The 13,083-nt window shown below is 40.3% G+C and overlaps 1 long non-coding RNA gene across 3 annotated transcripts in view; it reads right to left on the bottom strand.

Annotated features, from left to right (window-relative positions):
• Positions 1-1,297: 1,297 nt before the first annotated feature.
• The window catches only part of LOC116325229, a 108,975-nt gene continuing 97,189 nt past the window's right edge, over positions 1,298-13,083 (bottom strand). For all 3 annotated transcript variants that reach the window (XR_005612892.1, XR_004199838.2, XR_005612893.1), the window contains 2 exons: positions 3,855-3,919; positions 1,298-2,095 (listed from right to left, as the gene is read on the bottom strand). This is a non-coding gene — a long non-coding RNA (uncharacterized LOC116325229). The remainder of the gene's footprint in view (positions 2,096-3,854; positions 3,920-13,083) is intronic.

Genomic DNA, 13,083 nt, shown 5'->3' on the forward strand with positions numbered 1-13,083 from the left:
GATAGTGCTGGAGGTGGTGGTAGAGTGTTTGAGGGGGAGGCTTGCATGATGTCATCTTGTGGCATGGAGGGGGCCAATCAAACCCTGAGAAAATTATGTCACCTTTTGTTGAGCCGGTCCATTCAAGGCTATAGAAGTGCAGTGAATTGAGAGCTGCCGAGAGGTCATTTTTCCCCCCCGAGTTGTGTAAATGTGTATGTGTGTGAGAAAAGAGAGGAGAGAAAAAAAGGGGGGAGGCAGACAAGCAGAGAAGTGCATTGTGGACATGCTAATGTTGTTGAACATAAGCAGGGCCATAAAGATGTCACAAAGCTCAACTTCCAAAACATCACCACCGGGGCCTTTATCCCGCTTGTCGTGTTTTTTTTTTTTTTTTTTCAGACGGCTATGACCTCGTCCACCTCAAATTTGAGTCTTAATATAATTCCTATGATGCTCAAGACAAGTTGTCAAGCACTAGAATAAAAGCCCGAACAAACTGTAATGGAACTTGCCCAGTCAGCTTTGTTTTATCACTGAGGCAAGGACAACAATAAGTAACCCCTTGAGGAATAATTACACCCTTAGCAACTATACACTCCTTCACCTATGTGCCATTCCCTCTCCCCACATGGCCCTTAGCTCCCACCCACCCTGAAGCAGACTTTATTGAATCGTAACTGAAATGACAGTGAAAGACAGTTGAATGGGAAGTCACTGCTGAAATGCTGAAGTCACTCAGACTAAATGAAAACAATGCATGCATTAGCGACGTATGTTGAATATTTTTGGGACAAGACGAGGGACCTGTGGGGATTTCTTCCACAGTACGGTTGAAAACTCCCTGCATTTTGACACATGTTGACCTATAACGTGACATTAAGCACTTCTCCATCAACATCATACGTGACACGTTTGTAGAGTGTAAACTCAGCAAAATGATGTCATCTCTTTACTGTTACTTCTACAAATTCCTTGTGATTATAATAAGTGATGCGTTTACACATTACATGGTAACATCAACTAAAAATACACATTCAGTGTGTTGCGATTGTCAGTAAAACTATTAAAAATCACTGTTTCAGTTTAAATGTAACATATTAAAATTTTACTGTAAAGTTCACCTTTACCTTGTCTTCCTTTGAAGAAAAAAAAGAAAAGAAAAGATAACGCCCCATTTATGCCTCAAATGCCAGACTAGCACATACTGGCCTAACTAGTAAGGAAGCCAGCATGAATAACCGTAACAACGAACACCACTGAAACATCCAACCATTTATCTCATGTATCTGGAATGACACAACAAACAGGCAGCAGCTTGGATACACCTTTTAATTTCTGCTAACAGGGCTTAACAAAAACAACAAAAGCTATGGAGTCATAAATCATAATGAGAATAAACTGCTTAAAAGGATTATTAACTGAAATTAGCAGAAGCTGCCAATGTGTCACAATAAAATGCAGCGTCAGAAGGAGAAATCATGGTTTTACATTAATGACAATGGCTTCTTTGTCGCTGCAGTAAGAAGATGAAAATCACAGATCCACTGACTGAGTGATTCCTCTGATCAATCTCAATCACATGTGCATTAAGTCTTTTTACACAGTAGGAGACATTTTTTGTGCTCCTCCCTGGATAAACTTTCTTCTGCAGTTTTATAAGAGCCACTTTGAAAACAGTCACATGAACAAAAATGACAAAAATCACACAGTAAATGCTGAAGTTACTGAATGAGCGACACTGTAATTAAAATCTGAAAAACAAGAGAAGATACATAGATGGAGGGAAATGATCATTTCTATTAAAATCAATTAGAAAAATAAAGTCAAACAATATGCTGTATCCATCAAAGTAACTATGGCAAATATATGACTCTTCTATAGAGCACTTCTCCAGATGGGGCTGACTGATCTGTTCCATGATGTCTGAGCAGCAAAACGCGATTCACCGTCCTGCTGCGTTTATGTCATAGCTTCTCCAAGCTCACGCTGCTCACTGAATCCTGAGAGCTAGATTGCCAGTGTTGGAGCTCATGTTGTCGGCAGCCGTGCCAGGAGCAAACATCTGCTTCAGAGGATGCTGGTCCAACAGTCCAAACCGGGATTTAGTATGATCCTGGAAACATAATACAGAAACTAATGACTGACTGGAGCCCAAAACCACTTACTTGAATATTGAGACATTTCTCATACCCGCGCTTAAGAAAAAAAAAAGATAAGTATAGGATCCTTTATAACAATGTTTTGCTTAAAATGTTGAGTCAAGGCTTTATAAAGTTACGTCAAATAATTATTAAATTAATAAAACATCAAAACTGATCAACTTCTGCGCAGCTGATTACTTTAGCAGAACAGAACTGGCTCTTTTCAAAAAACTGCTGACAAAAGAAATGGGCCTGAGAAGAGGAATTACCCACAGCCTCATTCGCTGCTGAAATTATCACATTATGGTGTGTTGGCTAACTCCAGATGCCTTTGTTGGATACAGCGTAACAGGCCAGCTAATCATGCAAATGAGGCTAACTATTTTTCATAAAAGAAAAGAAAGATGAGTCCATCTTTAAGACTAAAGATAGAAATATAAGCAAATTGCTCAATAAGCAGCTGAACAGCTGAATTATTTTCTGAATTCTCATCGTTAATCTGGCTTCAACATCTGCTTTTAAGATGACGTAATACACAGAGGTGCTCTCCTGACAACCCAGGCTTTGCTTTACCCTCCACAAAATGACATTACGTTGTCCACCACCCACTCAACCCTGCATGTTTTATGGCAGAAAAGTGGCAGGAGGGCCTGCCCTGCTTGTTCTTTGCCCGGGGAAGGAACATGTCAGAGGATAGGCAGTCCTCTATCAATGTTTCCTATCTTCTTTCTGCTTGTCTGCACCTCTGAGTTGGTTTACCTGTGAGTAGTCACGTTCCATCAGCGTACAGTATAGCCTCATTCTTGTACTCTTTCTTCATGCGCTTATTCCCTCTCCCACTTTTTGTTACCACTAGATATTCTTAGCTACCCTTCTTTTTTTTAATTGTGGTTTTAGCTTTGAAAATCAGGAGTTTGTGCATCTCTTCTGGCCTCCATTCTGGATTTTCCCTTCCCACGTTTCTCTCACATGCCTCACCTTGGAGCACAGCCAAGCAGAGAAACATCAGCATACAGCACCAGGTTTCAACCTGCCTCTGAGTCTACGCCTGCCTGTGTATGTCTCTCTCTGCCCAAGGCTGCAACTGAGGCCTGCCCCTATCACCATCCCTCATCAGCACATCTACTGTACCTGTCTGCTGGCACCCTGCCATCCATACACAGTTCTCCTCCATTTGGTGAGAGAACAAGATGGAAGGGAAGAAAAAAAAAGATAAGCCAAGCCAAAAAATCCACAGAAAATGACTACTTGAGGTCAAGCAGATCTGACCTCCAATGAGAACACCCAGGAGTATCCTGAGAGGCACAAATACAGTGCCACTCATTCAGCTGGCTGGGTGCACTGTGCAGTCCCATCAACAGGTTTCTTTGAAAGCCACCGACTCTGTGGTGGGCCATCAAAGCATATCTTCATTCAGTTCCACTGAAAGGATCTGAGGCTCCTGAGAGAAGTTGTGTTTGAAGTGATATCTCTGTGTCCCTGCATTCTTTACTGTGCTGTCATGACTTGGGTTACACAATAAAAAAAACAGCAAGAACACGGGCATGAATCCAGTGGCACCACCCTGATCACATCTCTCATATATGTGAACTACCACTTCTTCCTCTGTTTATTTAGTCAACATACCATACTGTGGTTGTTTATAGCAACGGTCGCTGCTCCTCATAAGATGACACTGTGTGTAATCACGTACTCCTAGGCTTTAAGATCAAACAAAAGACAGAATCTTACCTGTTGAATCTCTTGAGGTCATGTTTCCATTACTCAGCCCCTTCTTGGTGCTCACCTGAGATCATCTGAAAAAGATAAAGAATGGCGAAATAAAGTGATTCAGAGAGAGGTGCACCTAAAAGACAAAAGAAAAAAAAAAACTGGAGTCAAATTTTATCTCGACCAACACTGCCCAAACTTGTATTAAGAAACTTTGATAACTGTACATGAGTAATACCAAATGTTCCCTTGATTTACAGATGCCACAAGATTAACTCGCAGTGTTGTATAATCTCTGAGTCTTGTTGGGTGTTAAAATGAAATCATTTAGTACACTTGCTTGAACTGATTTGGATTATTTTAATATTCCTATAATTAATTATATGGTTTCCCATTTTCTAAACATTATAACAAGAAAACAGAGAGAAGGAAACAACAGTACAATAAGGATTACAGGTCATGTGAACTTTATCTTTTTAAAATAAATGAATAGTACATAAGACAACTTGTTTCCTCTCCAGTGTCTGTAAAAACAACAGGTCTCTCACAGACATACAGATCATAAGTGACTTGACTCATTTAAGGAAAGTCCCACTTACTCATCCAAAATTATATTTCAAATTAGAGCCAAAAAAGCTGCAGTATGTAGAAATCTTTTTTTAAAATGGAATGTTCAGGGTTTAGCAGCTGGGATAGGCAGCTAAAGGCAGTACCGGTTTTCTATTCTTTACCTCTGCTAATTCACTGAATGGGAGAAATAATATCCTGCTCTGAGTTGGTAAAATCTGTGCACAAAGCTTTGCTCCACTTTCTGTGAGTGAAACCCCAGTACACTTCTGATATCTCTGTCTGTGAAATGGACCCATACAACTGACAGATGTAGCTTGCTAACCAAGCTTGCTAGCATTAGCTGATAACTAATAGCTCATAATTACTCTCTGGCCTAAACATAGCCACTTTAAACTCATGAAATTTAACATGGTAAGCCAAAGCCTCTTTTATATAGAGTCTATGGGCACTATTGTTTGTTAGCTCTAATAACTGAAATTTGTGAGCATGTTGTACATGTAGAAGTTAACCATATGAAAAAGAACAAAAGCAGAAAATGACTCATATCTGTATGACTGTATGTAAAAATAAGTGAAAGCAGTACTTTCGCAGAAACTAAAAAAAGTCAAATCCGGTTTAGAAACTGAGATCTACGTTTCATCTTTGCTTAATGTAAATCTAAGCTTTCAGGGGAGCTCTGCAAAACCTGGCAGCCCAGGAAAATTTAAGTAGTCAAAGTAGCTTTTCCATTGTAACATTTAAAATTTATTTGGTGTGCTGGTTTTATTTTATGAGGTCAACAGGTTCAGGTAGATACTGAATCAAGACTCTTGCAGGTTTCTACAGCACATGCAAACACGTTAAGAGTCTGGACCAAAGACGGCTTCGGTCACTCTTCGCCCATTCCAAGACAAAGGTGCTCTCTGCTTCTGAGTTTCATTGTCCCAGAACTGTTGCCTTGGCAACAAAGGCACTGTTTCCGAGTGACACAAAGCCTAAACTAAAAAAACTCTCCTTTTCAGGTTGAAGGCTCCAAGAGTTGAGGGGAAAACAGCAATAACAGGACGGTGGGGAGAGAAACTGAATACCGGCAAATTGCTTCCCAGAGTTTCTGGAGGACATGGTAAAATGATTCTTTCTTTCCTCTGCCTTTTAAAATACCTTTCCCTGGCACTAGGCACCATAGGTAGTTGTGTGCTGGTCCCATTTCTTTTATATCCTTTCTTATATTTCCGTTTTTTTCTAGCTATCATACTGTGCTAAGTGAGTTATCATGTACACCAGCAGACTGGAGCTGCATGTGGCTAGGCTAAGCCTCCAGATGAGGTAATGTTTAGAGAGTTGGTGAGCCAGCAGAAGGGTTGGTCAGGTCTTGATTAGCTCAGGGGTAGGGGCTCTCTTTAATATTGGACACCCCTTTGTCTGGTCAGATTACTACCTTATGAAAAACTACTCCTGCTGACACGCCTATTGGGATCAGAGCTTCCTGCTCGCTACATCATCCTGCTTATGAGTTCTCCACACACAGGAAAACACTTTCAAGCAACAACACTTTCACACACACTTGCAACTCTCACAAACTCTCAGAAGCACAAATACTGAGAAACTCACAAGACCTGTGCATGCATTTACACGACACTCCCAGGAGCACTCACAGATATCACCTCCTAGGGCCTCCTCTCTTCCATTTGTGTATGCCATGACCAGAGTTGACGACCTCGAGATGGAAAACAACCTGCAGTTATTAACAAGGCCAGATGACACACAAACACACACTCATGCACGCTCACTTGTTTTTATTGTGGTCGTCTCCTCCGGCCACTCTCCAATGAAAATCACATGATGGACCTCTTCCAGCTCAAAAGAAAAAAAATAAAAAATAAACCATCTGAGAATCTCGACCACAAAAACATCAATAAACTTTTTTTTCTATTTATATATAAAAAAAAAAAAAAAAAAAACCCCAGCAGATTCATAGGGGAAGCTTTAAGGGGATTTTAATCCTAGCAGTCTCCTAAAAAGGGCTCAGGCTATAGGATGATTTCAATTATTTGATATAATTTCTGATGGTCCATTAGTTCAAAATAAAGCTCTGATTATAAGAGATGTGTAAACAGAAAGCTGCAAACAAAACCTTCATCCGTGTCTGTAGCAGAGCTTTGCTTTTTTCCAGATGTGTAATTGACTGTTAATTAGTGGTGGCTTTATTTCTGCAAATAAACCATGTTTAAACCGAAGAACAACGGAATAAAAGCAGCACTCTGGTGTGTTCGACCACATTGCAAACTTCAACACCTCTTTTTCTAGTGGAGACAAGCCTATAGTAGCAAATGCTCATATGTCTGCATTGCACTTTGTGAAAACAAATTATTACTTGTAGGTGTATACACACAAGTATTGAAGTACATATATCCATACACACACACACACACACACACACACACAAATCAGTCAGGGACACTGGCACAACCTTGCGCCAGCGGTCCTTTAAACCAGTCATGTGAAACGACCCGTTCCTTTCTGCAAATCAGATTACATCTCCAAGCTGAGCTAAGGTCTGCAAGTCCACATACACATTCAAAGTTTGGTGGCTATACTCAGACACAAACACACAAAAACGCCCACACACACACGCACTCAGTTAATCAGATTTTTCCCCACAAAACTTCCTGTCTTTGTGAATGTACAAAAAAAAATTGACAGCATCAGACATTGGCCAAAATAATCATTAAAAAAATGCAATATCCAGTAAAATTATCGCAGATTCCTTTGATTCCACATTCCTTTAAAAAGAAATATATATATTTTCATAGAAGGCTGAGATAAGCCTTCTTTCAGCGGCCTTCGACTGCTGTTTGGCAGATCAGCTATGGAATGAACACATGTGGAAACATGTTTATAGCGTATTTGGCTGGAATGCAAATGATAGATGATTCACAAATGATTCAAATCCTATTCAAGTTACCATGCACTAGAGAATTAAGCCAGGAAAATAACAGTTTATCAAGCTTAAGTAAGTGTCAATTTGGCTTTGGTCAATGATTTTACTTTAAACAAGCCTCATTATTCTATGGAGTAATGAAGTTTGGGTTAGCACATAAATAAGCATGGTGTGGCAAAGTTATTATGCACAAGTTCAGTGTGCATATCCTTAATGACTGCTTGGTTCTATGATACGCTGCTGAACACATCTAACATCTCTGTGCATTTTAACTTCAGTGGTCAGATTTGTAACTATTTGCAGGTTTTTTTTAAGTTACAGTGTTAAAGAGGCTGCTTGGCTTTATGCTGGTGGGCTGTTTGGCTTAATCAAATCCAGACAGCTGGAGGAAGTATAATCTCTACACAATCTATGTTAAGTCTCCCCTCTTTTAGTCTACTCTCTGTCTAGTACCATCTACCGTATACGTCTTTAAAAATGTTTTAAGGAATTCTAAATTACTTTTGAGTCTGGAAGAAGAATCAATACTTTTCAGTGTCCATTATAAAAACAAAGAAAATTCTTCATGGATCTACTGCATAGCTGAATGCCTTTGCCTGTTTTGCCCTTGGTGCCACAAAGGTCAGAAGGTGGGAAGTTGTGGGTGGCAGGAAGTTGAGACAGGGTGCCTACAATGGGGTGTCAGGACTCTGTCAGTCAGTCCAACTCAAGTGGGTCATTCTCTCTTCACAGTGACATTTGAGAAAACCAGCAATGGGGACCGGCTGCACAGGGAATGGAGGAACAGAGGCACCGCACCCAGGTTTAGGTTGCACTGGATGCTCAGATAAGACAACAGGAAGGGAAAGATTTGAGCAGGGCAACATGGGGAGCAAATCATGGCTACCATTACCCAGGAAGAATTCACTCATCCCTCAGATCACTTGCCACACCTGTGGAGGCCAGTGTCTAAATCACACAGTGCCACCAGTCAGAAGTTTAGAATTGGTCACCAAAGCCTCAGATTAGAGTCAATGTAAATTGATATAGCACAATGCCCACAAAAAGCTATTGAACTGGAAGCTCTGGTTGCTTTGCCCAAAAAATAAAAATAAACGATACAAATATTTAATATATGACACAAACGTTATTAGCTTCAACAATCCAAATCATGTCAATCAAGTAATAGTAATAGTAATTTATCAAAAAAGCTGATTTATCCCTGTATCTAAGGCTTAACAAGGTAAAAACACAAGAAGTTATTCTCTACAACCATATGCCTTATTTTTGTTATAACAGAACAAATGAAGGTAAAGGGTATCTAGTATCTGCTATGTAAGAGGTCCAGTGTGCAAGACATGGATCAAAACAGTCTTAGCCACTGAGTTGCCGGTTGAATTTCTCATGTCTTATGGTTTTTATCTGTAATATTTAGAATAAGAAAACAAGCAGTGTTCCACGTTATAACTTGTGATGATAACTGTCATTACTTTTGATATTTAGGATATTAGCAAATATTTGATAAAGTCATTGACCAATAGATCAATAAAAAAAAACTGTTATGATCCTACAATTAGAATAAGTTGGTGGAAATGGAGATGCTGCATGCTGTGCAACTCAAAAGACAGTCCTACAGTTCATTTACATTACAGTATGTGCACACCCACACACACAAGCAAAATAAACCACAATGTAGTGTCTTCATCTGGAGTTTATTTCCTGCCCTCCAGCGTGACATATGGTTACTTGTGTCTGTTTTACACCTCTGAATCTTTCTGTCGAAGTTTTCTGGCAGCACATAAACTACTCATCACCGGAACTGGGACAGAACTTTGGTGACATGGGTCATGACCTTAGCTTTAGGTTAATGAAAATGTCCACATGGTGGATTAGGTTGGTGTTTAGATATAGTTTTTATCTCACTAAGAAGCAAGAAAGTACAAAAATCTGGGTTATATTGGTGTTACTAGCCCACATGGAAACTTAGGAGGATAATGAAGTTCAGGTGGTTGTAAAATAAGACATATTCAGTTCTAAGGGTGTGCAAAAACCCCTTTTTTGGAGGTTTGAGTGGGAACTCCCACTTGCTGTGCCATTAATTAACCATCATACATTGCACTTGAAGAATGTTAGACAAAGATAGAAACCGAGGCCTACGACTGGGAAAGTGTGAATCAAGCAAACGTGCTGCACCACTCACTCATTCAAATGTACCTTATGTCACTTTGTTTTCCAAACCTGGCCTTGAACTCTTCCCTTCCCTTCCATGCATACTTGGACAAAAATGTGTGTCAAGTTTTACAAGGTGTGAAGTGAGGAAACATTTTTATTCAGAAGCAGCAGCGGTAAAGATTCATCTAGTCTCAAATAAAAACGTCACCTTCTACGACCCTTTTAAACCAGAAGGTGCAGTGACCAAGAATTGTCACAAGATCCATGAAATGTTAGTTTTGGAGCAAAGGTAAACAGCTTCTCCCATGGTGGGCCTGTACCCTACACAGAGTAAGCACATGTTTCCCATTGTGGTTGAAAGGAAAGGGGATTAAAGTGTAGCACAGCCGGAGCCACAGCTATACACCCCATGGTGGGATCAGAGTACTCTCAGGTCTTTGAGTATTGCTGATACAGCCTGTTAAAAGTGACTGGTGTGTAGGGAGAATGCATGGTCAGATCTAGCACTCTGCCTCTAGAGTCCAACATTGAGGCCTTTTTTTGGCGTCTAAGGGGGCAGACACGTTACCATGTTGACAGCACGGCCTAACTATGGCCAATGGAGAAACACACACACACACAAAAAAAAGACCCCAGAATAGTTCAGGGTTATGGGAAGGCGTTGAAACAGAGCGGATTTTATTTTCAGTGACCCAATGCTGTTTCGATGAAAAAGAGATCACCATTAAAACTCACTTTGAAAGCAGAAACAGAGGGAAAGAGGAGAGATGAGGGAAAAAACTGTAAGTAGCAGATGGTTAAAGCTTGCAAATACAAGGTTGTCACCCCGAGGCCTCGAGGTCAAACAGGCCACATTTAGGTTCCACAGGGGAGAGTTAAAGCAGGAGACTGTGACTGTGCAGCCAATTAAAGGACACTTTAAAAAAAAGCAAATAGTGGTAGGGACATTAAGGAAGATATGCATAGTGAAGCATATCTGCACATACCAAAAACTGCCAATTAACCAACACCCCATGAAGCTCAGCTGTGACTGCTTCAGCTGAAGAGCTTACATGTGCAGCAAGTAAAGAGACTTTTCTGTGGTGGGTCAGAAGGGATGCTGAAGGAGGGTTGAACAGTCATTTTGTCAGTCACACCGAATATTAGCATCTCTAATATAATGTCTGAGGGATTTTTAATCTTTGAGACTTTACTAAATTTCAGAGGAGGTGACTCACTATAGACTTGATGGCTCTAAAATACAACTCGCTTAAAACAAGACTTTAAACAGAAACATCAAGAGCTCAGTAAAGACAAATCACACACTAACATTTTTTTGAAAACCTTATACATTTATATAACCTTATATAATTATCTTCTTATATTATAAGAAGAGAATTTAGCCCTGGCTATATAGAACTACCATAACATCCTTAAATGCGAGATTATTTCCCTGAAAATTACCTAAAAAGACAAAAGTAATAAAAAAAGAGTAATAATGTACTTAGAAACTAATGAAGTCTGACTTGCCTTAAACGGCCAGAAAGCAGCAGTTTTAACATAAATCTAGTGACTTACTGTACTCCTCCGCCCTGTGATATCAGATTCTCACCCAAGTTGACTACTCCAAAGAATTTCAAACCATCATTCTTAAACTTTTGACCTCAAAATTCACACTCGTACGCATAGATACAAACTTCCTATATGTCTGCCCATCTTGCAGCAGTGGTGCATGCTTCTGTGCATGTTTGTGGGGGAATTTGAGGAGCGTGAATTATGTGCTGGGCGTTTGTGCAGATTCGCAGGACTTTCTCACCCACAAAAACACTGTTTGGGTGAAGCAGTACGGCATGTTAATGAGCATGTGCGTGGTTGTGTTTTGAAACTGGAAACAGATTTATGTAGTGTTTGGGATCAGCTCTGTAAAGGTCATACTAAACAAGCTAGCTCATTTCAGTAAACCCTATTTCCTCTCTGATCCAGGTGACTTTCGGCCAGTAGTTTCACGACACAGAACTGGCCAATCGCCATTCTGACCACTTTCTCCATCTTCATGACATCAGTAATTTCCGATTCCAGTGACGCCGCACTGACATTCAGCTTCTTTGATTAATTGTTTCCTACAGGGCTCTTGCGAGTGTTTCCGTTTAAAAAAATAAATGACAAAAAATATTTTCTGGAGCCCTAAATTGCTAGATCCAAACACTCCTTCAGCTCCAAGCATTGACCACAAAGCAAGATGACCTGGCATGGGATAAAATATCAGCCACAGCAATAGTTTTCCTACTGACCCTGATCCCTGCAATAAAGAGGAAGGAGTTAGAGGGGATATCAGTCAAACTCTTGATTGCAAACATCCTTCAGCGATACATGTGAAATAGCATTTACTTAAACACACATTCGCGCATCAGTGCACAAGCCTAAAAGCATGTCTATGCATGCGCATGTTGTCAGTGCAGGCATTACCAAAACATGCAAAATGTAAATGTCCCTGGATGCCAAAGTGGAAAAAGGTAGGATGAGAAACACCTAATCTGGCTAATCCAGCCAAAGATTAGAAGCAGGCAAATATTGCCAATAATAAACAAATGACTAACATTCTCAGTCTGTGTGGTTACAAGCCCAAGGGCTCCAGCTATAACCCAGCAGGGTCTGGATCCAATCCGTGCTGTTTATCAGTGCAAGCAGAAGTGGCCACTTGTGAAAGCTCTATGATAAACACTTGGGGGACAAACCGAGAATGGCTAACAGATCAGTATGACCAAATCACTCCTCTCAGTTTGATTTACAGATCTGACTTCAAGGACCAAAGCATGACACTCTCACCATATTATCACCACTTCATTACTCACTCTGACACTACCTTCATGATAGCCATACTCTGTGGGGATATGATTTAGCCTTAACCACCTCTAGTGACGGTCACATATTTAGACACTTAAATGACAAGTTTGTCATGGCATTATGGCACGATTAAATACACCCCCCCCCCCCAAGTCGTGTACTAGTTAAATAGGTAACTGCGACTACATGGAGTTCAACATCACAAGCGGTGGTTCAGAAGAGCGACTGAACTAGTTTCCAAGTTTCTTGAATACGAGCATGTTTGTTTTTCTTTGTTAAAATATAACAAGAATAAATATAGTTGGAAGTAGAAGACATTTTTCATCCAAAAGAAAGCTGAGCACCGTATTTTGTTCAGGATGATTGACACAAAACCGTTCGCATGTCGAGGTGTCACCATGGAGGTTATTGCAAAATCATGTCTGATAGATACTGTGACTGACCATAAATTCCTTTAAGTAGTAACAGAGCTGAGTATATATATAGTACCTGTGTGATGAAACATGAGATCAAAAGGTAAAGCAGTGAAAGTACTGAATCCCTCCTTCATGCAGTGTATATGTGTGTTTTTTGTGGGTGTGGTGAGAAGTAAAAGTTTCCCTTCGCTCGAAACCAACTATTTTCTTTTGGTTCAGTGTTAAGATTCAAGACGGAAAAGTGCAGAGCAGGCGGCGCTTTCATTGTCTCGGCCACAGTGCTTTACCTGCTGTGCCCAGGGACTCAACGGGCCTAAAGGACTCTGTCACTTTAACCTTGTCCCCAAGTATGTCCCTGGCCAGCACAAAA

The sequence above is a fragment of the Oreochromis aureus genome, linkage group 4, assembly GCF_013358895.1.
Source record: "Oreochromis aureus strain Israel breed Guangdong linkage group 4, ZZ_aureus, whole genome shotgun sequence".
In the NCBI taxonomy this organism is placed as follows: domain Eukaryota; kingdom Metazoa; phylum Chordata; class Actinopteri; order Cichliformes; family Cichlidae; genus Oreochromis; species Oreochromis aureus.